The following is a 27,873-nucleotide window of genomic DNA, read 5'->3' as shown; positions in this document are numbered from 1 at the left end:
GCTGAGGTTAAGCATGAGCTGCTGCAACCTTACCCTTTGCCATTAACAGGTGCTGTTTGGTTTTCTCCAGAAAAAGTTGGCTTGGCTCACTGGGGAGCGTGAGAAAATAGCATATTTGCAAGAGAAACAGGAAACCATTTATTTACTACTTCAAAGTCAGAAATTACCTGAGGATGTACAACAAGCAGGGGGAAGGTCGGGAGGGGCACAGCTGTGCCAAAGTTGACTTTCCCTCTGGATTTAGGAAGAGAATTTTAAGAGAGGTGGTGTGGGATGGTGGAGTGGAGAGAATGTAAAACAGATCCATGGATGATCACTTCCCCCAAAGAAAACATTCATCAAGGGCTACCCAAATAAAAGCAACTAAATATAGATGTTGAGTTTAATTTTTTAGAGATCAAGAACATTTAATATATTCTACTCCTTTATTTTAAAAACTATGAATAAGAATCATAAAACTATTTAATTTAATCAATCAACCAACATCTATCAATATGAACCAAAGCATACAACTTGATTAGTGCCTCAGGGAAAGTACAATGGGAAAAAAAGTCTCTGTCCTCCAGGTGTTTACATATATGTATGGGAACATCAGTGTTTTAGGTAAACACATTCACATAAAAAGACTGGGCACATGAAACAGCATAACATAACAAGTGGCATAAGCAACTAGTAGATTAGTAGTTCAGAGAAAACTGACAACTTGAAAATGAAGGTCAAAGTCATGACGTTCTCCTCTCTCAGGCTATTTGCTGAAAAGATGTCCTTAACCAGCCTCATTTTTTCTTCTGGAGCCATCTGGGTCCAGTGACCAGATAAAAATCATGATGAGTGGACACGACCATTGTCTTAGGCTCTAAACTTAATACCAATACCTTCAAAACACACATCCAAAATGGAAAGGTGGTCTCTATTCAGAAAGTCTTGTTTACATTAATTTTTGTTTAATTCTTTACCTCCAAACTTACACTAATACATCAAACTAATTCTTGTTTAATTTTTTACCTTTAAACTTATACTAACTCCACCAAAATCAACACCCAAAAAGGAAAGATGGTCTCTGCTTGGAATTGTTTAAACTAATTCTTGTTTATTTCTTTACCTCTAAACTTATACCACATCCAAAGTGGAAAAGTGGAATCTGCTTAGAAAATTACTTGTTTAAACCAATTTACACTAAAGTATGAATGAACAATACAGGGTGTTTTTACTCCTGAAGTGAGTTAAGAAAAGAGGGAAGAGATGACAAATGAAACTGTGATGGATAGAAGATTACAAAGTATAACTGAGGGAATAATTTTAAACACAAAAGAATCATAGTAAGATTTAATGAAAAGACAACTAATCTGAGAGGATGGCTCTGACAGACTGACTTATAGACAGAAAATCACTTCATATTTATGGGTTTCATTTTTTAAAAAAGCTGAGTTAAATTATTTCCATTTAAGGGCCTTTCCTAGTCTAATATTCCACCATTCCAGGCTCTAATAATATTCTAGTGGGGGTTCACCAAGGGAGTAGAGATTCAGTTACCTGAAACTCAAATTGGAGAGTATTCAAAGAAGCTTTAGAGTAGTCTGCTGCCCTGTAGAATCACCCACCTCCCATCTTACCAATTGCTCCAAGAAATCTCCTGAAGCCAGGTCTGGATAGCCTTGTCCCTTGATTCTCTAAAAGAGCTGTCTCCCAATTAGAAAAAAAAAAACAGTTAAGGGGCTTATTACCCCTGAAAGTTCTGCTTAAAACCCAGAAAAGGATGCTGAGATTTGGAACTGACCCTTCTTTTAGTCTGCTACTCCTTTTGTAGAAACATTGCTTTGGCTATGAATTATTAATTGTGTTTGCCCTCTCTGCCAGTTGTTTTCTCCAAGCTGGGTGCTCTGCTACAATGCACTTTTGCCTCTGGCCTTTATCTGTTTTGAAAAATCTGATGCTAATCTTCTCCTCAATAAGGTTCTGATATTCTCTCTTGCCTCGGGCACTTTATAACGTCTATCAATTTTTCCTGCTGTGCGACCAACTAATTCAAGCTTCTTACACTCCCTTAACTGGTCTTTACCCAGCCAGTGCTATACTCTAGAGTGCCACAACATCTCAGTTCATGCCATGGAACGCATAGAATAAGCAAAAAGAAAATCCACTCTGGTAGGCTTGAGGCTGTAATACAGTGGTTAAGCTAGAGCCCAGTTGGACTTCATGGGCATCTTGAGGAAGAGCAAGAACTTTCATTTGGGACCTAACCTTGGGAAAGCCACAGTGTAAGGACAAATTCACTGGATTTAGATTCAACAGACCAATAACTATAAACTATAATTATAAAGAATAAACTAATTCTAGCTAGTCTACACATTATCTAAACAACATAAGGTAAGGCAATTTCTGGACCCCAATTTTTTCACCTATAAAACCAGGGATTAAAAAATTTAAAAAAAAATGTAAAAGGGGTATTTATATCAAAAGTCCATTCCACTTTTAACTTCTATGAACCCAACATTGAGAGAATGTTATCAGACTAGGAAAGCCAAACCAAATCAATAAACATTATGCATCAAGAACTATGCTAAGCACTGGAAAATATAGTAGCCACTAAAAAAAAAAAAAAAAAAAAAGTCCCCTGAACTCAAGGAATTTACATCCTAATGGAGATAGAAAACGCAAAAAAGGGAACTTGAAAAGAGAACAGAAAGGTACCCATCTGGGGCATACAGACAAAGCCCAGAGAATAAAGGATATCTAACCTGGGGCCATCCGTCAAAATGGAGATTCCTAGAAGAATTCACCAGTGGGAGAAGTGGCGAGCAAAGGCTGAGAGAAGTCAGCTGAACCATAGTAGCAAAGTCCAAAGAGCTGAAGCATGTCCAGTCTGAGCCCTTTAGGAAAATGGGGATTTCCAGTGGGAAAGGAGTCTCTCTTGAAAGATAACATAACGGGAAGTGATCCACATCCACGTGCACCTAAAACCCTAGTTCTTCAAGTCATCCCTATTGTAAAGCTCCATTCTACTCTTGGCTAGTCTGGATCTCTGGGTATCCAATCAGGTCTCTGCCTCTTCTTTAAGCCCTTCCAGTGCCATGAGATTTCACCTTATACCATTCCCCCAATAAATCATGTTTAAATAGCCCTTACTAAAGGTCCCTGCTGAGACAACAGACTACTGCTGTGCCCAAGAATGAAATATGTTCTATCTTTAAATAAAAGTAGTTTCACTAAATAAAGACATCAATTATTTTACAATGCTGTGACATAATGATCCCTTTAGGGACCTTCAAGAAATATGGAGCTCTTTGGTCTAACAAAAAAATTTTTAACAATTCAAGAAACAGGCACTAAGGCCTTCCTAGGTGCAAAGGGAAAGAGCTGGATGTGGGGAGTGTCAGAGATCCACTTCTTGCATTTATTGCTGGGTGACCATCTAAAAGTCATTTAATGTCTCTGAGCCTCAAACAGCTTCCAAAATATATCTACTAAATTACAATCACTCTTTTCAAAAATAAGATGGTTCAGACCAATTCCAATAGACTTGTGATGGAGAGGGCCATTAGCATCCAGAAAGAGGACTGTGGGGATTGAAAGTGGGTCATAACATGGTATTTTCACCTTTTTGTGGTTGTTTGCTTGCTTTTTGTTTCTTTCTCTTTTTTTTCCTTTTTGATCTGATTTTTCTTGTACAGCATGTTGATTGTGGAAATAGGTATGGAAGAATTGCACATGCAGAACTTATTAACATATTAAACTTATTTGTTGTGTAAGGAAGAGAAGGAGAAAAAATTTGGAACACAACATTTTGCAAAGGATGAGTGTTGATGTTTTGAAAATAAAAAGATAAAAAATTACAACCACTTTTTTTGGTGAAGCAAGTCTTCATCCTTGGCATACTAATGTATACATGATGGGAACTGGGACAATCTCTGGCACAAAGAGCTGTGACAAAGATGCTCTTCTCAAGGACTCTGAATCTAATGGGGTGGAAAAGAAGAGACATGTACACTTGGGAAAAGCATGAACTCTCTAAGCCTTGTGAGAAGGAAAGGAATAAGCATTTATTAAATGCCAACTGTGTACCAAGCACTACACTAAGCTTGCAAATACATTCCATTTGATCCTCAAAAAAATATTGAGAAGCAGGTGCTATTTTATCTCCATTTTACAGCTGAGAAAACTATGGTAGACAGAATTTAAGTGACTTGGCCAGGTCACACACAGTTAGAAAGTGTCAGAAGCTAAATTTGAACTCAGATCTTCCAGACTACAGACCTGACACTCTATGCCACCTGGCTAACTAATAAGGAATAAATAAACTAATAAGGAATAGCTAACTAATAAGGAATAATGGGAAAAGTATAAAAGGTGTTCAAACAAAATATTATGGAACTAAACAAAGACAAATCAATTTCATCTGGAAGGAGGAGGGATCAGGAAAGACATAGTGGAATAAATAGAAATTAAGTGAATTAAAATGAAAGTAGAAAGTCAACTCAATAAGCATTTATTAAGTGCCTACATGTACCAAGCACTATGCTAAGTATTGGGAATACAAAGAAGAGCAAAAACACCCCTGACAACAACAACAACAACAAAATCCCTATTTCTGTTCCCAAGGAGCATACATTCCAATATGAAAAAACAACAGGTAAATAACTAGGTATATATAAAATAAATGCAGAGTTGACTGAAAAGTAACCTGTGAATGGGAGATTATGAGCTGCTGGGGACCTGGAAAAGACTTGAAGAAGGTTTGAGCTATTTTGAAGAGAGTAAGTACCTAAGAAGCAAAGGTGAGAAGGGAAAATATTTCATGCACAAGGAACAGTCAGTACAAAGACATGGGTTTATGGGTGAGAAAAAGGAAGTAGGCAGCAAGTGTATGCAGGGTAATAAAGCATAAGAAGACTAGAAAGGAGGAAAGAACTTCAAATGGCAAAAGCACTTTTATTTGATCCTAAACTGGCCATTTATTGAGTGGGAAGAGATGTAGTCAGACCTTTGGTTTAGGATAATCATGAGTGAGAAGTGGACTGAGTTAGAAAGGACTTGAAACAGGGAGATCCATTAAAAGGGCTCTGCAATAGTCACAATGAGAGGGGAAGAGCATCTGAACTAAGTTATTGGCTGCGTAAGCAGGGAGAAGGGCCCATAGATGAGAGATGTAAAGATAGAAACCGCAAGATCTGGTGATTGATAGGATGAATGGAGTGAGAATGATGGGCCACCGATGACACTAGAAGATAGTGATACTCTCAACATTAATAGACAGCTTCAGAATAGGAAAGAATTTGGAAAGAAAAATGAGTTCTCTTCTAGGCGTGTTGAATTTGAGTTTTTGAGCCAAGCAGTTCAAAATGTCTAATAATGAAGTGGGACAGGTATACAAGAAAAAAGATGAGGACTGGATATATAAATCTAATGATTTACCTGCAGAGAAGTGATCACTGAAGCTACTGGGGCTGATCAGATTGCCAAAGTAACAAAGTATATGGAGAAAAAAAGAGTCCAAGACAGAGTGCTGAATCAACAGTCAGTGGACATAACATGAATAAAAATCCAATAAATTAGATTAAGGAGTTTAGACAAGTACAAGATGAGCTAAGAGAACATCTACAGAAAAACAAGAGAAGAGAGGCCATCTAGCAGCAAATGGTGATCCACAGGGACAAACACTACTAAGAGGTTGATTAGGATGAAGATTGAGATATAATCAGTAGATGTGGTGATTAAGAGACACCTAGTAACTTTGGAGAGAGCAGTTTCCATTGAATGATGAGTCAGGGATTAAATTAGGTCCCTTTCAATTTTAAGTTAGATGCCAAATTCCATGCCCTTTACAATATATTCTGGCTCTCATATTTCCATTTTACTCCAATTACAGCTAATTACTCAGAATCCATCATGGTACCCACTCTCTACACTCATTCATTCAATGAATGAATTCACTCAATACACTCAAATTCATTCCCACATCGACATTCATTCAAAAAACATTGATAAATCATTCTCTTTCCCTCTCTCCCTCTCTCCCCCCCTCTTCCTCTTCCTCTCTCTCTTTCTCTTTCAGTCTCTCTCTCTCTTCTCTTTTCTCTCCTCTTTCTTCTCTCTCTCTCTCTCTCTCTCTCTCTCTCTCTCTCTCTCTCTCTCTCTCTCTCTCTTCTCTTTCTTCTCTCTCTCTCTCTCTCTTCTCTTTCTTCTCTCTCTCTCTCTCTCTCTCTCTCTCTCTCTCTCTCTCTCTCTCTCTCTCTCTCTCTCTGAGTGTGTGTGTGTGTGTGTGTGTGTGTCTGTCTGTCTTTCTTTCTCTCTCACACCCAAGAAGTAAGATCATTTTTCAGGCCCAGTGCATAAGAATTAGAATTATAGCCACAAAGCAAAAAGCTCGAGAACAATGCTTTCTAACCTTTATCCTGACTCCTAAGTTTCAATATCCTAGATCCTTGAATCATGTTCCTCAAAAAAGACACAGAAATCTGCTAACATACCGAGTTCTGACTCAAATGTAATATAAAAAGGAAGGTATACTGTTTGATAAACACTATTCTGAATCAAAATGCCAGCCATGAGGTTTATTAACAAGACTATTAATAGCATCTGACAATATGGCATTTTAAACTGCACAGACGTTTTATAAGTGGTACCTCATTTGAGTGTCACAACAAACCTGTGAGGTTGACACCCGAGGTGGTATTAGTACAGTTTAACCAATGAGGAAACAGCTTCAGGGAAGTTTAAATGATTCACCTTTGGCAATATGAGGCTGGTCCTTTGTGGCTCCCGCATCCAATATTCCGATGGGCCACTTGGCATTTGCCTAGGAGTCATAGTGGGATGCATTCCTATCTCTCCCAAGTACATCAACTCTCTGTTCTACCTTTTTATAAATGTTCTATATAATAAAGAAAATGACTTAATCATTTAAAAATGCATACAAATACAGTGAAGATATCTCATAATTACAGATGTGCTTCACACCAGCTACTTCAAAGGACTGTTTTAAAGAAAGGACCACATTAATATCAACTGTTATTATCATTATTACTAATAATAAGATAGAAACATGCAAAAGGAAACTCACAGACACATGCTATTAGAAGGCAAGCAAAAAAATAAAAAAATAAAAAAAAACCCACAGCAGAGCCAATTGGTTAAAGACACTTGAATGTTCTCAGTTTTCTCATTTACAAAAATGGGATACACACTGAACTGTCTTATAGGATTGCATTCTTGTACAGCCTAGGGAATTCCACATTCATTAATCAGTTAATGAAGCTTTTTAAATTATTAAAACTAGCGCATACAATTTTCTTTTGGCTACCCTGGCCTTTTGCCCACAACAGAGTACAATGAGAGTATCTTAATGCTAAAACAAAGCCAATGTTCATTTCTACCTCTCTGGTGCAGATATAGTCCCCAGAATGTCCCCAGGTATTTGTTTCTGATTCCACATTATCTAAATGGAAAGCCATCCAACACTTGATATTCTCTATTCTCTGTGTTTCCAAAGGTCATGTGTATACCAAAATCAAAGACAGAACAGGAGAAATTCAAGGAAGAACACAAAATCATTATACTCTTTCCTTTTCTCAGCCAGACTGTATCTGGCAAAATGCCAAAGAGAATGTAATATATTTATAGTGTTTTTTGCCCAATCTCATTTTAAAATGCCCCATGCAGAGTTATTCAGTACCATAGACTTTCAAAGGAACAACTGAAGGGAGAGTCTAAATAAATTTATTTTGTTGACTATAAACAAGATTTCCCCTTCTCCAAAACCTACTCCCCTTCCAGAGCATTAATTTTTCACAAACTTTGACATTTCAGCAGAGATAGAAATTACAGCATATTTTATAAAGTATATCTCAGATCTGGGAAGAAACTTAACAGTTCATGATTACCCACAGTAAATGAATCCACTCTCTTTCTGTTTTTACAAATAGTGGCAAACGCTAACATCAGCCTTATGCATAGGGAATATTAAAGAACATTTTGCAGTCTTTTCATGAAAATCAGGTGTATATTACTTTAATTAAATTCATTTAAAATAATCAAAATGGCATTTTTAAATATAAAATAAGGAAGTAACCTTAAGCATTTAAAATTGTCTTTAAATGTAAATGATTATTTTCTGTGCTTGTGGATTCTTCTTTCTAAAAGGCTAAAATCCTTAAATTTGCATAAGGTGAATATGGTTTCTAAGGAGACCTCAAGAAACAGGCAGAAAAGGAAATAATCAGCAATCACAACGTTTTGACTCCCTCATCTGAATGTTTCATAGACTTTGAGGAAGAACAGGAAGACAAATGAGCCAAATTATGCAACTTAACAAGATGTGATCCACAAATACCAGCGTGTCGTGCTGCTAATGAGAATGGCTGCTGCCTGCCCTCCTATTACGCGGGTCAACGGTTCCTAATAGTCCTGTTTTCTCAACTTGTGCTTCAGCTCAGCTGAACTGAATGCCCTTCCTCGGCTCTGCAAATGCCAGCTTATAGCTACGCTGCAGGCTGCCGGCCCAGAAAGCAGCCCAAGGCCAGATTCCAGCAGAATGTGTCTCTCACTTTGCAAGCTGGTGCGGCTCTAGAAAACTACAGGACTTGTCTGTCTCCACAGGGGATGGACAATTCTCCAAGTAAGGGCTGTGCCAATAGGCAAGTGCAGAGTGCTCTTCTGAGTGTGCCCAATGTGCACTCCCCCCAGAGTCATACAGTTAGCAGGGGCTCTAGCAGGTCAGCCAGGCTAGCAGTAAAAACTGGCACAGATGGAAAGCGGTCAAAAACACGAGGGTGAACCCGAAGGAAAGCAGGCAGCAATATTGGGCAACCTCACCAAATAAAATCAGGATTACACGAGGTTTGCTTGTGGAGGATTTTTGGTGGCTGCTTTTTAAATCATAGAAAGCATAAGACTATATGCCGAACGACATCACTGCCTCCTGTGTATCCTCTACAGTTAATGGAAATTTTATTTAGGGTCTTCCCATCAGAGTTTTTTTCTTCTTCTTCTGAGGCTGGGGTTAAGTGACTTGCCCCGGGTCACACAGCTAGGAAGTGTTAAGTGTCAGATCAGATTTAGGGGCTGGTGCTCTATCCACCTTTCCCATCAGATTTAACAAAAGAAAAGGACCCCACAGCACCTTCACCAAGCAAATTAAATACGAAAACAAGAGCAATGTTAGCTTAGTGAATGACAAATGACTACAACTCTTACATTTGCTTTCAAGATATGATTGTAGCCATTCATTAAGGATACTGATGATTTTTCTAAGACAAATAAAATTGTTCTGCTTTTATTTGAAGTTTATATTATAAATATTTATGTATATATATATTATATTTATACTTGAGCGTAATAAAAAGTCACGATTCAAACTCATGGGTCAATGGATGCAGGAACCGGATCTTAATGATTCAAATATTCCCTTTGCCAGGGTACATTATAACCCATCCACAAAAAGTTCTCTCATTTGTAGTTTTTATTTGTTCGTTTGAATATTCTCAAATCCCCTTTTTGAGAAAGGCAGTTTGAATTAATGAAAAGCCTAATTTATATGAACACCTTAAAGCCAACAACTGAAATAGGGATAAATGGGAGAAGAGCCTGGATTCATCCTGACCTCTCAAGCTACACTTATTGTAGCTTGACAATAGCTCAGACAATAAGCGTCTGAAGCATACATCTTTTTTCTACCAATTATGTAAGTTTTCTGACAGCAGGGAACAAGTAATATTGACTTTTTTTTGTATCATGCAAGTCCTGGCCTAATGTTGGGTCTATAGAACCTGCTCAGAAAAGATGAACTGAATGGATTTATCTAGACCTTCTGTCGAATTTGGCCTACTTTAGGAAGCAGTCAAAGATAATAAGCAAGCTATCTGGGTATCAATCTGGCTAATCAATCAGAGATGCAACCATATAATCTGTAAGGGAATTTTCTTCCTACTCAATATCAATAAACATACACACACACAGAGTAGCTCACTGATATGCAAATAGGTTTCCTTTGTCACCCTATGCATTTTTAATTTATGCACTTTATTTTATGCATTTTATGCATTAACTTTTTTTAAAATGTATGCATTTATGTAATAAAAGACCCATAGACTTCTCCAGCCTGCCAAAGGGGGTCAATAACATCCATACATAGGTGAAGAATATTTACATTAAGGCATACTTATAAAGAACCAGGAAATAAATATGGCTAAAATACAGCCCTGGATGGATGGAAAGAGGCTTCATACTGTTTTATGGCACGTTCAGAAGAAAAGCAGTATTGGTACAATGGCATGAACACTAATCTGCGAGGCAGGAAACCTCAGGTTGGTCCTCAGACAAAACTAGCTATATAGCCTTGAGTTTGCTATTTAAAGCAACTAATAGAATTCTATGCCCAAAAGGAAGCCTAGAGATTCAAGGGTCCATCTTCTCCTCTTATAGAGAAGGAAAATGGAGCCCCAAGAGATTATCTTGGGCAAGTCATTTAACCTAGGCTAACCTCAATTCTCTTCTAAGCTAATATGAATTCTCTTCATTTGCAAGTTAAGGAGAGTGAACTAGCCACCCTCTAAATTCCCTCTAGAATACCAAGTTCTTCCCATCAGGTTAGTCGCTTCCTGTTTCTCTATACAAGTTGGGGACCAAATGGGAAAAAAAAAAAAGACTTCCTGAAGCAAAAGCCTATTCATTTTATAAAGACAGCTAAAGGATATTTTTCCTATGTTTCCTCCCTAGAATGTGGAGTCTGTTTGAATATGGCCTCCAAAAATAAAATAAAGCAATGGAGGATCAAAATCTACCAAAAAATCTTTGTTCATTTAAAATGAACACATGCAAAATTTTACTCACATAGAGACCAATGGTTCTCTTTGCCCCGTTAACAGAGAAAGGAAACTACTATAGAGGTATGGTTACATTATTAGAATAAACCTTCATCTGAAATTGGGCATAGAGGGAGTAGCTGCAGGTCTCTTTATTGGGAATGATTCTATCCCACTTCCACTGGGGAAATGAGCATGTTAGGGATATTAAAAAGCTGTTAAAGAGAAAAAAGCCTGAGGTGCTAGTTACTGAATGACTTCCCCACCTACCTCCCTAAATTGAGTTATGGGGGAAATCCTGAAGGGCACTGAGCTGAATGCAAAGTGAACACTCTCTGCAGGCTGACAAGTGAAGCATTTCAAACGCCCACTTAACTCACTTGTAATCAAGGAGCTAAAGAGCCGACAGCAGCCTGCACTGCCACAAATCAGTAAGGAAAAGGGCTTAGCCAAATACAGAACTGCAGTTTGGACTTCACTGAAGAATGAAGTCACCATGGAGCTTCCTTAGGAAAGACAAAGAATTCCTGTACAACTCTCCTCCAGTAATTTCTGAGAGAATACTGTGGGAGCTTCGTTCATTCATTCAACATACACAAACATACGCATATATGTGCATATAAACATATATTTACACAAATGACCTGTGAACCCCATACATGTGTTCTAATGCAGTGCATGCATACAGCTATATGTTTACTCATATATAAATTCATATATACACATACAAACATATTTACTCATGTTTGTGTGAACCAGAGATCTGTATGTATACATATGTATACATTTATGTATGTGGGTTCATATACTCCTAAATACATACACATATACAAGTAGTTCTCACTTTATGTAAGTGGATCTTTCTGTACTTATTTGTTTCAGTCTCTTCCTGACCCATCTGTGGTTTTCTTGGCAAAGATACTGGAACGGTTTGCCATTTTCTTCTGCAGCACTTTTTACAAATGAGGAAACTGAGGCAAACAGTAACCTGCTCAGAGCCACACAGATAGCAAATGTCTGAGGTCAAATTTGAACTCAGATTTTCTGACCCCACCCTACTACCTAGCTGTCCTTTGAACTCTATGTAAAAATGACAAATGTCCAACAGCAAATGGTTCAAGAATACATGGGGAATGGGACAGAGAAGCAAGAGGAGGAGGAGAACTCAGAAGCTGGGGACAGATACGCGGGGGCTTGGCCAGAACTGAGAGAAAGAAGGTTGTGGGGGCCAGACACACCCATACAGGAGAGAGGATGGGGATGGGCAAGGACTGAAGGAGGGAGAGAACTATACTATAGAAAATTTGCTACTACCAGTCAGAGCTCCTATTGTGAGCAGCCTAATTACAGGTTCTCAGTTATTCCAACTATTAAACTTATCCTCTCATCCTTGCCCCAGCAGGGCCTGAAGAAAGGAAGACCGGAGTACATATCCAGCCTCACACACTTATTACCTGTGTCATCCTAGACAAGAAATTTAATCATTTGCCTCCGTTTCCTCATCTATAGCTAGAGAAGGAACTAGGAAATTACTCCATTTTCTTTGCCTAGAAAACCCCAAATGGAGTCATGAAAAATTGGACACAACTGAAACCACTGAATAGTAAAGGAGTTTAGAAGGGAATATTTAGGGAGAAATATAATGAATTCTCTTTTAAATGTGTTATTTCAGGTGCCTGAGGGACCTTAAGGTGGAGATTCCAAAGAGTAATTGGTAATGTAAGATTGGAGTTCAGAAGACAGATTAGAGTAGTATATATAGATTTGGAAATTTTCTTCATAAAGTTGACAATTTAACCCATGGGAGTTAACAAAATTACCAAGAAGGAAGGTGTGTGTGTGTGTGTGTGTGTGTGTGTGTGTGTGTGTGTGTGTGTGTGTGTGTGTGTAAGCTATCCACTGAGCTTTTTGTCAGTAGTTATTTTAATAAGAATAAAATGTTTATACTCATCAATGCCATTTAAAAATGTTAAATATTACAGTGCCAAGGGTATACCTCTAGGGAATTCTATACCTCTAGGGAATTCTACTAAAGTCCATCCTTCACATTAATATTAAGTCATTAATAAATTGTTTCATCCCAATTGAATATTTTTAATCAATCTAACAATCAATCTTGTAGAAAAGGATAACTGAAGCTTTGTTAAATAATTTTCTGAAATCAAGGTAAACTACAGTTACAGCAATCCTCTGATTTATCGCCCTATAAATCTGTCAAAACAAGAAATAAGGTTAATCTGTCATGACCTGTTCCCGAAAATACAACTATTCTGCATTTCTTTTTTATTTTTGTGTGTGTTACTTTGACCTTGACAAGGAATATTTCCACATACCAGGATAAACACAAAAAGAGGATTGTATATAAAACCATGAATCTGTTGCATCCAACTTTTTTATTTCATGAAGTATAAAGCATATTACTTTTAAAGTAGTCCAGCTTGTCTTTGTTTTATTCTGAACCTCCTTTCTGTTACCTTTTGTGCATCATTATTAAATTCTTCATTGTTCTTTTTCTTCTCATTTTTTGGCATTGTTATCATTAGCTCACCCTCCTTCCTGCTTCTTCCCTCTCCAAAAAAAAAAAAATCCTTTTCCTTTTAACAAGAGGGCAGAGTCAAGCCAAAAAGAACTACATATGATCATGTCCAAAAGATTATATCTCATTCTGCACCTCATGACTATCACTTCTCTGTCAACAAGTAGGAAACATTTCATCATTTGTCTCCAAGAATCATGGTTTATATGCTGCTACATTTATTGAAGTTGTTTCAATTAATTCTTAGTTCACTCTTTAGGGCTCTCTAAATAAACCATCACATTATCTGCAAAAAAACAATAATTTTCTGTTTCTTATGTTTACTCCTCCAATTCTGTTTTTCTTATTTCTAGAATTATCATTTCTATAATTATATCAAATAACAGAGGTGCTTCTAAACTTCTTTTCTGTACTCCTAATCTTTATGAGAAGCACACTCTACTTCTTGTAATGATGGCTTGAAATTTTAGATAGATATTATACACACACACACACACACACACACACACACACATACACACACATCACTTTAAGGATCCATTAATTCTTAATGTTTTAACATAAAAAATTTTTTGACATAAAAAAATACTGAATCTTTCATAAACTTTTTTCGTCTTTATTAAGTATGTAATTTTGTTTTTATTAACATTCTACTACTATTTATGGTTTTCTTAATATTGGATTAACTTTATACTCTTGGATAAAAAAAAAATCAAATATGGTCATAATACATGGTATTTTTAAAATGTCACTGTAGCCACTTTTTAAACTTTTTGCATCAATGCTAATTAAAGGTATTGTTCTATAATTATCTTTACTTCATTTCTCCCTTGTTTAGCTATCAAGACCAGCAGCTAGGTGGCCCAGTGAATACAGCACCAGCCTGGAGTTCAAATCCAGCCTCAGATACTTGACTTTTATTAGTTAACTGTGTGACTGACAAATCACTTAACCTTGACTGCCCCACTCCACTGCTATTAAAAAAAAAAGGAAGAAAAAGAAAAGAAAAAAGACAATATCTATGTCATAAAAGGAATTTCATAATTTCCCCCCAATTTTTATAGTATATATACTGTTGAAAGTCATTGTTTTTTGAATGCCTGATAAAATTTGCTTATAATTACATCTGAGGAGCAAATCATACACTTGTACACAAGTACAAACAGCACAAACCACTAGATTGTAAAGGTTAGTCCTTTATCCCAACATATGCATCAAGCTCTATAGAATTAAAAGGAAATGAGAAGAAAAATACAAAGTATTTGCATATGTTCCACAGAAAGAAGGAAGAAAGGCAACTGTAGGGAAAGGAGAACTGATCAGATAGTTGCCCACACCAGTCCCACACACTGGGACCATACAAATCATGATTGTTAACTTTCAGATGTATATAATGAGGAGGAGATAGTATACAGCTCCTTACTTGCTCAAACAAGATGTTTTTAAATGGTTCTCACAACTCAAAATGTTTAAAAACAAAAGATTTAAAAAGTAGGGAAACATTTAAAGTTTCCTATTTAAACCATGATATAAATCAAGTATATGAAATTTTGTTATGCTATATCTCACTCTCCAATTTGTTTTTTTCCCTACTATCATTCTCAGTCCAGACAATAATACCTGGTACTGCACAGATAACAAAAAGAGTGAAATTAACATTCTTTATTTTTACCAGTAAATTCTTACTAACTCTGACATGCTACAGCTCCCTTCAAATATAAAAGAATTCAGCCATTAATTAAATAGTCTTTGCCATGGACTCTAAACATTCTGACAATAGACACCCAAAGGGAAAAAAAAAAAAAAAAAAAAAAAAAAAAAAAAGTATTTCCATAAACAGTAAATCCTTAAATCTGTGCACATAGATATGTTTAGGTCTATCTTTTAAATTCATAACCCTGCTTTTGGATCACTCAAATTTTTCTTCTTTAAATATTTCAGATATGAGGAATACCACTCTCTTCCTCTCCCCCTTCCTTCTGGCCCTCTTTATTCCCCCTAAGTGAGAAGAGAGGTCTCAAGACAATTGTTTAATGCCTAAGAGAAAGCTTCATAGATAAAAAATCCAAGGTGATTTTGAAATCCAGGAATCAATGAAGTTTGATCACAAGCTCAGAAATCCCTAATTTAAAAGGACTATTATGATTCATATATTTTTCCTCACAAGGAAATTTGAAAAAAAAAATGGCATGTTTTAACAAAACAAATCCCAGATCTCCTCTATTTCAAACAGCCAGTGACTACAAAGACAAAGCAAATAATGCTTTCTTTGTTCTCATGGTCAATCTTTTTCATTATTTAACACAGTGTAACATCAAGCAAGAGCAAATAGTCCTATCACAACCATGAACACAAAATCTAATCACTCCTCCCCCCACCCCCATATCCATTGGAAAATAATTCTAACAGAATAATAGCAAAAATGTCAATAAAACAAACCTAACAATAAAGACAAAAACCATACAACAGAATAATTAGGCAGTCACCTAATAAATGCTTAGTGAAATTAGCTCTCAGAAACATCTTTCTGTGCCAGAGAAGCAACAGACACTACCATCCCAGAAAAAGGAAAGACTAGATAGAGTGAAGGATGGTAGATAGAGCACTGTACTTGGGAGTCAGTAAGACTACATGGATAAGAGTCAAATAGGAGCATGAGGCTTGGAGAGGTCACAAATTGTATCAGTGGAAAAAATATTCTGCTTAAAATTAAGTCCTCCGGGGAAAAGAAAAACTATCTATCTATCCTTATTTTCTCTCTCTCTCTCTCTCTCTCTCTCTCTCTCTCTCTCTCTCTCTCTCTCTCTCTCTCTCTCTCTCTCTCTCTCTCTCTCATTGATGGTACTTGATGTGTTAATGCAAGCTACATTTTAGGGTTTTGTGAGTATATTATATCTAGGTATCAATATGTGAATGACTTGTTAAGCCTTTCGTTAAGTATCACACTTTTTATTGCTGTATTTTGCTTGCATTTCTCATAACATTTTTGCTTACAAAACCATAATCTCCCTTTTCTCTAAACCTGAAGGAAATTTCAAGACATCGTCATGACCTCCTCCTCCTCTTCCTCCTTCTTTCTTTTTTTGTCTCTCCCTCTCCCCCTCTCAGGAAAAAATGTGAGCAAAACTAAAGCAAGAAACAAATAAATAATTGAGAGATGATACTTTCTGTCACCAACCTTACTAGCTACTTTTGTAGCCCTAGACAAGACTCTATCTCAGTTTCTTCAGCTGCAAAATGGGTATAATGATGTATATAGCCCCTATTACAGTAGTATGTGATCAAATGAGACAATATTTGTATAATGCTTTGCAAATCTTAGAAACAGTATATAAAAGTTAGCTATTAATAGCTTTATTAGTTCTGAAAACTGAAAGAAAACAGACAACCAAGAGAGAAAGTTCTCTTAATATCTTTTCAAAGAGTTAATCTCTTAGCAAGATTTAATTAAATACCTAAGTTATGCCCTGCCAGGCACCACCATCACAAATACAAGGAATAAAACAATCCCTACTCACAAGGAGCTTCCATGCTAAGATGAGGGAGACAGCAAGTCCATTGATAAAAATAGAATAAATTTGCTGTTCAGTCATTTTTCAATCATGTCTCACTCTTTGTGACCCCATTTGGAGTGTTCTTGGCAAAGATATTGGAGTGATTTGTCATTTTCTTCTCCAGCTTATCTTATAGATAAGGAAACTGAGAAAAGCAGGATTAAGTGGCTGACCCAGGCTCACACAGCTAGTAAATGTCTGAGGCCACATTTGAACTCAGGAAAATGAACCTTCCTGACTCCAGGCCCAGCACTCTGTCCACTGTGCCAGCCACAGAATAAGCATAAAGTGAATAAAATGAGTAAAAAACAAAGTAGCTAAACATGATGTAGGATGATGTGGAAAATGATATGGGAAAAGAAAACACTAGCACATGGAAGGCTCAGAGGAGGCTTCCTAGAGGAGGCTGTGCTTGAGCTTGAGTCTTGAAGGAAATGAAGGATTCTGATTCATTGGCTCAAAGGTGAGGTAGGTGTACATTCCAGGCATGGGAGATGGAGTATTGTGTATAAGGAACAGAGAGAAAGCCAGTTTAACTGAATGAAAGGCTGCATCAAAGAAAATAAGGTTCAGAGAAGCTGGAAAAAAAAAGGCTGGGACAAGATTGTGAAGGATTTGGAAAGCTAAACAGAGTTAATAAATCAAACAGCACTTATTAATCACTTTGTGTATGTCAGGCACTGTGTTGAGGACTAGGAAGACAAAAACAAATGAAGATCTTTATGGAGCTCACATTTTAATGGGAGAGACTACATGAAAACAACTACATATGAACGGTATAAAGAAAATAAATTAAAACAATTTCAGGAAAGTCACTCAAATTAAGGGAGATGGGAAAGGCTTCTTACAGAAGGCAAATTTTATCTTTTTCTTTTCTTTTGGTTTTTATTATATCTTAATTTCTCATAAAGTCATTAGTTTCCATTTGCTCAATTCTAATTTTTCAAGAATTATTTTCCTCAATGAGCTTTTGTATCTCCTTTCTCAATTGGCCAATTTTGCTTTTTAAGGAATTCTTCTCCTCAATAGCTTTTTATATGTCCTTTTGCACCACTCTCAATTCTTTTCCTAATTTTTCCTCTATCTTTCTTACTTGATGTTCCAAGTTCCTTTTCAGTTCTTCCATGGCCTGAGCCCAATTCTTATTTTTCTTTGGCTTTGGATGTAGGAGCTTTGACTTTTTTATCATCTTCTGAGTATATGTTTTGATCCCCCTTGTCACTATAGTAACTTTCTATGGTCAGAAACTTTTCCTGTTATCAGCTCATCTTCCTAACCTATTACTTAGCTTTTAACTCTTTGTTAAAGAAGGGCTCTGTCTCCAGGGCAGAGAGTGCACTGTCCCAAGCTTCAGGGAGTTTGTGCAGCTGTTTTCAGAGGTCCTTCCAGGAATCTGATCACAAGCACTCTTTTCTGCCCTGGAGCCATTAGAGTGTCCCCACCTCACAGAAGCTATAAGATCTAGTGTGCTAAAGCCAGACCCCTGCTTTCCTGATGCTGTGCTGGGGGCAGGGATGTGCTGGTGCAGCTCGTGCTGGGAAAGCACACAACTCCCACCCTGCAGCCTTAGACTTTTTCTACTGAGCTCCTAAGTTGCCTTCAGCTGGAAAATATTCAACGCCATCTTTTCGGGTGTTCTCTTATTCTAAAAGTTGTTTGGAGTCATTATTTAAAGGAATTTGGAGCAGTTTGAGAGAGAGGTTGGGCAAGTTCCTACCTTTACTCCGCCATCTTGGCTTTGCCTTTACCAGGTGAATTTTAGTTGAGACTTAAAGGAAACCAGGGAAGTCAGGAGCTGAGGATTGATAGGTGAAAATGCAGGGGAGTGGGAGATAGACTGTCTTGTTTGAGCAACAAGAAAGCCAGAGTCACTGACCATCACATACCATTTTATATAAGTGGAAAGGAGGAAGGAGGAAGAAAAATGGAAATGGGATGGGGAAGGAAAGGGAGTGAATAAAGGACTTTGAATGCAAAACAGAGTGTTTTATATTTGATTTTGAGGCAAAAGGGAGCCAGTGGAGTATATAGAATGGGAGATAGGGAGGAGCAGTAGTAACATAGATCTACATTATAAAAAGTTCACTTTGATAGCTAACTGGAGAATGGACTGGAATGGGAAGAGACTGGAAGCAGAAGAACCATAAGATTATTATGATATTCTGAGTGAGAGGTGATGAGGGCTGTACCACAGTGGGAGTCAGTCTCACAGGAGAAAAGGATGCGTGCACGTGTTTTAAAGGTAGCTTCCTTAGGACTTGGCAACAGATGGAGAGAAGAGTACAGGGAAGAGCCGAAGATGAAACTTAGGTTGTGAGCCAGAATGACTGCTAACACAGTCTATCAACTAGAATTTATTAAGCATCTACTACGATGTGTAGGCCCTAGGCTAAGCATCCTTGATACCAAATTTAGAAAGAGGGGAAGGCTTGAGAGGAAAGATTATACAGTTTATACAGTTCAGTTAATACAGAGGGAGTTCTATTTTAACTTAGAAGCAACAAAGCTACCAAAAATGATTGGGCAAAGGACTGATATGGTCAGAGTTATGCTTAGGGAAGATTACCTTGAAAGCAGAGCAGAGGATGGACTGAAGAATCAGGGAGACTCATCAGGAGAATATTGCAATAATCTAATGGAGAGGTAATGAGGCAATGAATGAAGCTTTGTGAAGAGTAGGAAGAGATTAGATGTGAGTGATGTTATAAAGGTTGAAGTTGCAATATTTGGCAACTGATTAGACATGTGAGTTGAAGGTGAGTGAGGACTTCAGAATTGTTACAAACCTGGGAGATGAGAAGAATGGTAGTATTTTTGACAGAAACAGGTAGGATTTAAACTCAGATCTTCCTATGGTGGAACCAAATTTCCCCTCCCCCCCATTATAACATAAAGTGGGATAGAGAAGGAGAATGTTATATATACATCTTTTTTTAATTCCCATCATTATACAAGAAACTTTCTTTCCCCTCCCCCCTGCCTTTTAAAAGTCTAAATCCTACCTCAGATATTTACTAGCTATGTGATCACAGTCATTAACTTCTAATTGCTTCAGTTTGCTTAATCTGCAAAAAATCTGTAAAGCACCTACTTCCAGGGCTATTGGGAAGCTCAATGATATCTTTCATTTATTTATTTATTTTTAAATAATAAGGTTTGCTTTACAACCTTAAAGCACTATATAAATTCTAACTACTATTATCATTATTTCAAGGGACAACAGACTCCAGTCTGTTGTTCCTATCTTAAGTGATCACAGAATCATGGATTTAGCTCAAGAAGTAATTCAAAGAAAATGAGGCACTATAAGGAGCCATGTTACCCAGGGTCACAGAGTCAGTAGCAGAGGCATAATTAAAGTACAAGATCAAATCTGACTTCTAACAAGGAACCCTGAGAAGGACTCCACTATAGTCATCCAAATGGGATGTCACCTCGGACGCTCTGTTCTTCCCCGTCCTCACCTCCTCCCCCAAAAGGTACAATCAGTTGATTGGGACCTCTACAAAATTATTGCCCATCATTCCCTTCTCTCTATTCAAACAACCATCATTCTTCCGCCCTCCTGGACAATCATAATCTGTTCCCCTCTCCAATCCACTCTCATGCAGCTGCCAAAATAGTCTTCCCAGGACACAGATCTAATCTTTTCATACCCCTACTCAAAACCATCATTATTAATCTCTAAGCTAAAAGGCAAACTCTTTTAGCTGTTTGACATGTAAGACCCTTTCTAGCATAGTACTGACCTACCTTATTTCACATTCCTCCCATTCGTGGATACCAAACACAAGGCAAATATGTTTTCTGTTTCCCAAACTCATGCTAACTCCCATCTTCAAGCACACATGCAGGCCACCTACCTGAATCTCACTCCTCATTTCAGACTTTCAGACTCATACAATTCAGCCTACACATCACCTCCCCCATTTAGATTTCTTTAACACTCCTAGATGAAGAGGTAGGGAACTTCTGGCCTGAAGGCCATATAAGGACTATGAAATCATTCGCTAAAGAGACCACAGGTGATGATGAGTTAAAAGCTAAATACAATCTCCCATTACTTGAGTTCTATAAGTTGATAATTTTATATGGTCCTCAAATGATGTTATAAATATCCTAATGGCTGTTGGCAGAAAAAAAGTGCTCCATTCCTGCCTTAGATAATGATGTCCTATTCTTCCTCAAATATTACTAGAGTATTTATTTGCTTTTCTCTTCACCTTGACAGCAGACCATAGGATGAGCTATCACCTTGTATCATACTTATCTGAGTATCCTTCCTATTCCTCATCTTGACAGACTGCTTACTTTTTATTTTTATTTTTTTTGGTCTTTGTATCCCTAGTGCCATAAGCACAGTTCCTGATATGTAGCAGGCATTAACAATGCTCACCTTTCAATAAGTATAAACAAGATACATGCTTATTAAATTTGTCTAACCTTTAAATCAATGCCCTGTCTGGATGAGATGGAAAAAAAGTAAACGATTTCATTTAAAAATACTTTTATATGGCTGGGTTTCCAAATCATTATTATGAATGAATGGCCTATTAAAAATGAAATCTCACTTGAAATAACAGATCACCACCTATTATAGGTAATATATTAAAAGCAATTAGCTGGTCTTGTAAAGGTCCCTAAAAGGAAGTTCAGGCTAGTACACAGCAAGAACATAATGATTTTTAAATAACAATAATAAGAATAGATTGTCTACCCATAGAAAAATAGTAAGGTAACAGGATAACCAATAAAATGATTGTAAAACATTTCATATCAAAGAGTATATAACAATAATAAATGCAAACGGATATAATGGACAAAATACAAGAAGACTTACCAAACATCGAATTCATGATAAACTAGAAATAGAAACAAGGAAATATAAAACCAACAAGAAACTCAAGCAGTGGGTTCACATTCACAATGAACAAAGAAAACAAGTGCCATCCCATGAGTCACCATAAAAGAAAAAGACATGAAAAGAATGTTATCTTTTTTTAAAGTAACACCAAAATAACCACAAAAGGAGAAAAAAAGAAGGAAAAAAAATCATCACTCAAAATATAAGGAATGGAAGAAGGCATAGGACTCCTTTTCAAAACAAAATAGATGGTTACCGATCTAAAAATCAACAGGTAAGAAGAAATTAGAAACCTGAAATAAAACCTTGTACTTGACACAGACCAATGAGTATCAACTACAGTCTCAGATATTTAACTTGTCACATCAATAATGTTACTAGTGAAATTCAAACCACAAGTCAAGAAACTGAACTCTTAGAGAAGACAGTAACAATTTTAATTTAGATTGTGTGGAATGGGCAATTTAGAACCGGATCAGCTTGTATTTAAGTAGTCAAAGCCCTAAATACTTCCTTTCAAGAACAGTAGAACAAAATGTCAGGAGATATTTTATATTTAACTGTTAAGACATTCACTTTTTCAGTATTAGCTCTATGTATTTTTCCTTTTTAAACTTTTTTGAGATCCAAATTCTCTTCCTTCCCCTAGCCTTTCCCCTACCCATTAATAAGACAAACAATATGTTACTCATTAATATGTGAGGTCATGCAAAACATGTTTATGTTCGCTAAATTGCAAAAAAAAGAAAAAAAAAAAAAAAAAGCCAAAAAAATAATCAAGGTAAAAAACATAATACTTTAGTCTGCACACAGAGTTCATTAATAATCTCTGTGGGACAGCACTTTTTATCATTGGTCCTTTCTTAGATCATTGTATTAATCAGAATAGCAAAGTCTTTCAAAGTTGATTACCTTTATTGTATTTTTATTACTGTATACAGTAATACTTTGCATCAGCTTGTCTAAGACTACCCAGGTTTTTCTAAAACCATTCTCTTTGTAATTTCTTATAGTATAATAGTATTCAATCATAATCATATACAATTGATTCAGTCATGATAATGATAAACGTATCTTCAACTTTCAATTTTCTGCCACCTCGAAAAAGAGCTGCTATAAATACTTTTATTCAAATAGCCCAAATGGGTGGGCAATAGCAGGGAGATCGTGAAACACTGATATAATTATAATACTCCCAGGAGCAAGCAAGAAAGGTACTGATGAGATCATTTCAACCTTATTCGAGACTTTAGTTTTCAAATAATCTTTTGTTCAGGTGTATTTTTTACTACAATCCCACCCAAAGTGGAGCTCTTAAGAAACCCCACCTTATTGTAACTAATCAGGAAGTCATGTTATGGCAAAACCCCAAGATTATATTTCCCCTATAAAACATCTGCCCAACATATAGCTCTTTACTAAATCTCTTTTCTGGTTAGCCTGCCATGGCTTCCCAACTCCTGGTATCTTTCTTCTTAACCCTTCTCTGCTCCATCCCTTCATGACATCTTTCTCCATGTTACAGCTAATCTTTCAGGGTGCTAAAACCCTTTTAGGGTTAGCACTAATCAATGGTGTAATCGCCTTTCTCTGTCAACCCCTTTTGGGGATTAGTCTGCTAAACTCCTCCATAAATTTAGCCTGACAGACAATGGTGTACTCTCACATATTTCCTTTAATGGCTTCCTCTTCATGGTTAACGTGAGTTTCACTAGGGAGCTTTTCTTTCCCCTTGTTAATTGGTAAAAAAAAACAACAAAAAAACCCTTTCCTTCCAAACTCCTGTGTATTAATTTACATAATACATAGCATCCTTTTGTAATCTGTGATAGGTAGCTTGTGATGGTTGTTCCATGTTGTGAACTGAATCTCTGTAATGCTATTTTTATATACTATTCTTTTTTATAAACAATTGCTCTCCCAAATCTACTTCATATTTACTATTTCTGGTGTCTATTTTACCTCTTAAGAATTACTGGTCAAAGGATATATAGAATTTTATAGCCCTCTGGGCTGATATTTTACATTCTTAATCAAAACAAATGTTTAGAAATCAAACAGTGACTTTCCAAACAAATATGTTCAAAGTATATCATCTAAGATTTAACTACTTTAAAAGAACTGGAAACAAACTAGAAGCCATCTGTTCAGGAATAGCTACCAAGTTGCAGTCTGTGAATGTAATGAAGTATAACTGTGCTATAAGAAATGATGAATACAGTGAATAAAGAGAAACATAGGTAGATTTATATGCTCAGATGAAAAGTGTAATAAGCAAAAGCAGGCAAGTGGTACCAACAATCACAATGTAAACAGAAGAGAAAAAAAGATGATAAAAAAAAAAAAAAGTGAATGCTGCAAAATTATAATGAAGTCCAGCCTCAATCAAAGAGTCCCTCATTTTGCACAATTAGAGACTAGGGCTGTAGAACGCTACATATAATGTCAGACTTCTCTGATATGTTGATAAGTTTTGCTTATCTATTTTTATCATGATCTTTTTAAAAATTTTGTTTTATATATATTTTAATATATTTAACATGTACTAGATTACCTGCCATCTAGGGGAAAGATGGAGGAAAAGAGGAGAAAATTTGGTACACAAGGTTTTGCAAGGGTCAATACTGAAAAATTACTCATGTACATGTTTTGTAAATAAAAAGCTTTAGTGGAAAAAAAAAGAAAAGAAAAAAAGTGTGTTAGGATTACTAGGTGAATTCTCACCTTGTCACTGTCCAGACAACCTGAGTTACTATTAAAAAAATAAAATTTTTGTTTTAAGGAGTGGGTCTCTGGAAAAGGAAATGGGAAAGATGCTCTGGGAAATATATAAAAATAAAAAATATTAATAAAATGTATTCTTAAAAATATTTAACTGTTATAAGACTGTATCTAAACTTTTTTATACTTAGTGAGAATTTTCAATTGAAAACAAAACAAAACAAACAAACAAAAAAAAAAGGAAATATTACATATATCCTTCACATGTTGGTTTAAAAATAGAAAAACTGAGAGAAAATGCTATTAAATATATACATTAGCCCTTAGCATACATTTTATCAGCATCAGTTAATTGAATCCATTTGGAAAACAAAAAATAAAAAACAAAAACAGGCTTGACCAGATATCAATTTTCCCAGATTTAAACAATCACCATTTTCTTTTACTGGTTTACAAGCAGGCAAAAAAGGAAAATAAATCTTCCTCAGAAGGAAGAGAAAATGCGTCACTGCCTAATGAATAAGGATGACATTTGGCTCTACTTAAGGATCTGTGTAATATTATGAGAGAGTCCAGATTTTCTGGCTTGGATTTGTTACATATTTAAGTTTAGAATAACCTTCTGGAATATGGTGGCTATTGTACAAAACCAAAATGGAAAAAAAAAATCAAGTTTTATTCTTTGGATAAAAGGTTTATTTTCAGCAAGATGCTCTCTCCCTGTGATCCATGTCATGGTACTAGAAATGATCCAGGTGTTTGCACAAACAGAACAACTCCTCAGCTTCCTAATGACCAGGACATAAAATTTACGTCTGCTTAGCCAACTGTGGATATTTACTTGTTCATTATCCATTCTAATGTAGTCCCAGATTTAAACTCTTTTTGTTTATATCTATCCCTAAACAAAGACTGAAGAAATCTGCATGTATTACAGAAAAAGTTGTAATTAATCTTTCCCCAAAACTATTTTTTATTATGATAAATATTTATTCAAACTTCCTTTATTTTTAACTACCATAAAATGTGACCACTCTAGATTTTTAGGTTTCACTTTTAGGTTTCATACCTATCTCTGATTGAGCCAGGGTGGGATGGGGGGAGGGAGGCTATCATTTTCCAAGCATGAAAGTTAGGCAATACATTGATTATCATGTTTTGTCATGCCAAAAAACTTATTGCAACAACTAGATGGAGATGCCAGCTAAATCTAACTCAAATTCAAGAAACCTTTTGCTATATGAGATGCAACTTAATGAAAGGATCTAGAACTGAGAGTAGAAACTGATTTCTATTTCTCTTTGCTAAATCTAATACAAATCTAACACAAAGTGACAGATCCACATAAAGGAAACAGCACACCTTGACTATAAAATTCTATTTTTTTTTTTTTGATAAATAAAAGGAATAGGGATTTTTGCCAAATTCCAGTGGGCTTTATAGCTCATTCTAGATAATGGAGCAAAGGAAAATGAAATTTTAAATACTAACTACATCTCAAATATGTAAATCTAAATAAACTAATGAGAATGCATATAGATTTCTAGTCAAGTCTCTAAAATTCATTTCTCCCAGAATATCTAAGAATAAGTAATAGAAAAAACCATCCTTCCTAAGGATAAATTGCTATGAGGAAAATCCATCAAGAATAAAGAGTTTCTGATTCACCTAATATATAAAAAAATTAAGACCAAGAGGATAAAAGAGTTCATTAATTACTAGAGAAATCCCACCAATTTAGCCTCTAACCCTAATGGGGGTAGGGGTGAGGAGAGTTGAGGAAGGGAAATGCTTTTTCATTGATTTGGGTGGGAAAAATGTAGCTTTTGACTTCAACACAATGATCTATTTATCTGATCTGACAGGGCCAATCAATCTACTTACTTTGATTTATTATCAGTAGTACTAGAATACTGTTAGTCTTGAGTTAGTGGGGGTAGGGACAAAATCTAGTCATTGGTCCCTTTTGCACAATGCTTCACTTCAACCCTGTCCCCAAACAACTAGAGATTTATGTCTGGCCCAGGTGACACAGTGAGTCAGTGATGAGCCTGGAACAAAACAAAGATTGTTTTTTAATTGTTTGATATTTACAGATGGTCCACAATGTGCTTAGTCTCTGGAATACTGGCACACTGTTATTTGTCTCCATTAAATCTAGAGTCCAAAAGAAATTAGGATGGTCTTACTGAGCATCAGGCTGAGTTAGGCCCTAAACAAAAGTAGCATTGAATGAAAAAGAAATTTAATACATTCTACTGCCTTTTTTTGTTGTTGTTTTGATGAGAATCTTTGTAAGGAGTAGAGAAGCCATTTTTAGTTCACAGATTGTAAACTTAGAACTGCAAGGGTCAGGCCATATTATTTTACAGATAAGTAAACTGAGACCCAGAGAGGTTACAGAGAAGGTTGTAAAGTTACTAAGTATCTAGGGAGGTATCTAAGCCTGGTTTTCCTGAGCCAAATATCAAATTCTTGAGAAATAGAAACAATTGTGAGAAAAGTTACTTCCACTCTTATTTTAACTATTTAAATATTTTTATCTATAATATCTATGTAAGGCTCTTAGGCCTTCATTTCAGGTTACTAATTATGTTTACACAACTTCTTACTATCCCTGTTTAAGCCTCTATGGTCTAAAGAAGGGGAAAGGAAAGAAAAACTTCAATAGCAGGTACTATCTTCCATGTATAGTTATGTTAAATGCTTATTTCATTTGATCTGCCTCAGGAGTCCTTTGTGTGTCATGGATCCTTGGACAATTTGATGAATCCAATAGAGCCCTTCTCAAAATTATGTTTGTAAATTCATAAAATGAAATACAAAAGATGACTAAGAAAAACAATTATATTGAATTCATATTAAAAACATTACTTAAAAACAAGTTCATGAATTCCACATTAAAAACCCTTGCTCTAACTGAATATAGATTGAAGAAAATTATTTTCACTTTTTTGTTTTTTCCTTTCCGTGGTTTTTTCTTTCACAACATGACTAATATGGAAATTTGTTTAACATCATGGTACATGTATAACCTATATCAGTTTGCCTTCTATCTTGGGCAGGAGAGGGGGAAAGGACCAAAGGAGAAAAATGTGGAAATCAAAATCTTTCAAAAATGAATGCTAAAAACTATATTTTCATGTAATTATAAAAAATAAAAATATTATTAAGAGAAGTCTCCTTGACCTAGATGATTTCAGAGGTTTTTCTAGATCTAAATCCTATGATGTTATTATGCTATAAGTTTGGGAGTTGAGTGCTGAAAGCAGTGTGTATAATATGTCATAGTAATTGGTACAGATATTTAGGAGTAAAATTTTTAAAGAAATCAATTACATACACAGTTATCAAAATTAAAAAAAAAAAAAAAAAAAAAAAAAAAAAAAAAGATTCTTA

General features: G+C 35.9%; 1 protein-coding gene across 1 annotated transcript in view; it reads right to left on the bottom strand.

The window, feature by feature from the left end:
* SH3KBP1 (SH3 domain containing kinase binding protein 1) overlaps positions 1 to 27,873 on the bottom strand; it is a 445,745-nt gene that overhangs the window by 238,239 nt on the left and 179,633 nt on the right.

The sequence above is a fragment of the Sminthopsis crassicaudata genome, chromosome 3 (genome assembly GCF_048593235.1).
Source record: "Sminthopsis crassicaudata isolate SCR6 chromosome 3, ASM4859323v1, whole genome shotgun sequence".
Classification (NCBI taxonomy): domain Eukaryota; kingdom Metazoa; phylum Chordata; class Mammalia; order Dasyuromorphia; family Dasyuridae; genus Sminthopsis; species Sminthopsis crassicaudata.
The sequence above is the reverse complement of the archived record's forward strand: the minus strand, read 5'-3'. Positions and strand labels throughout refer to the sequence as shown.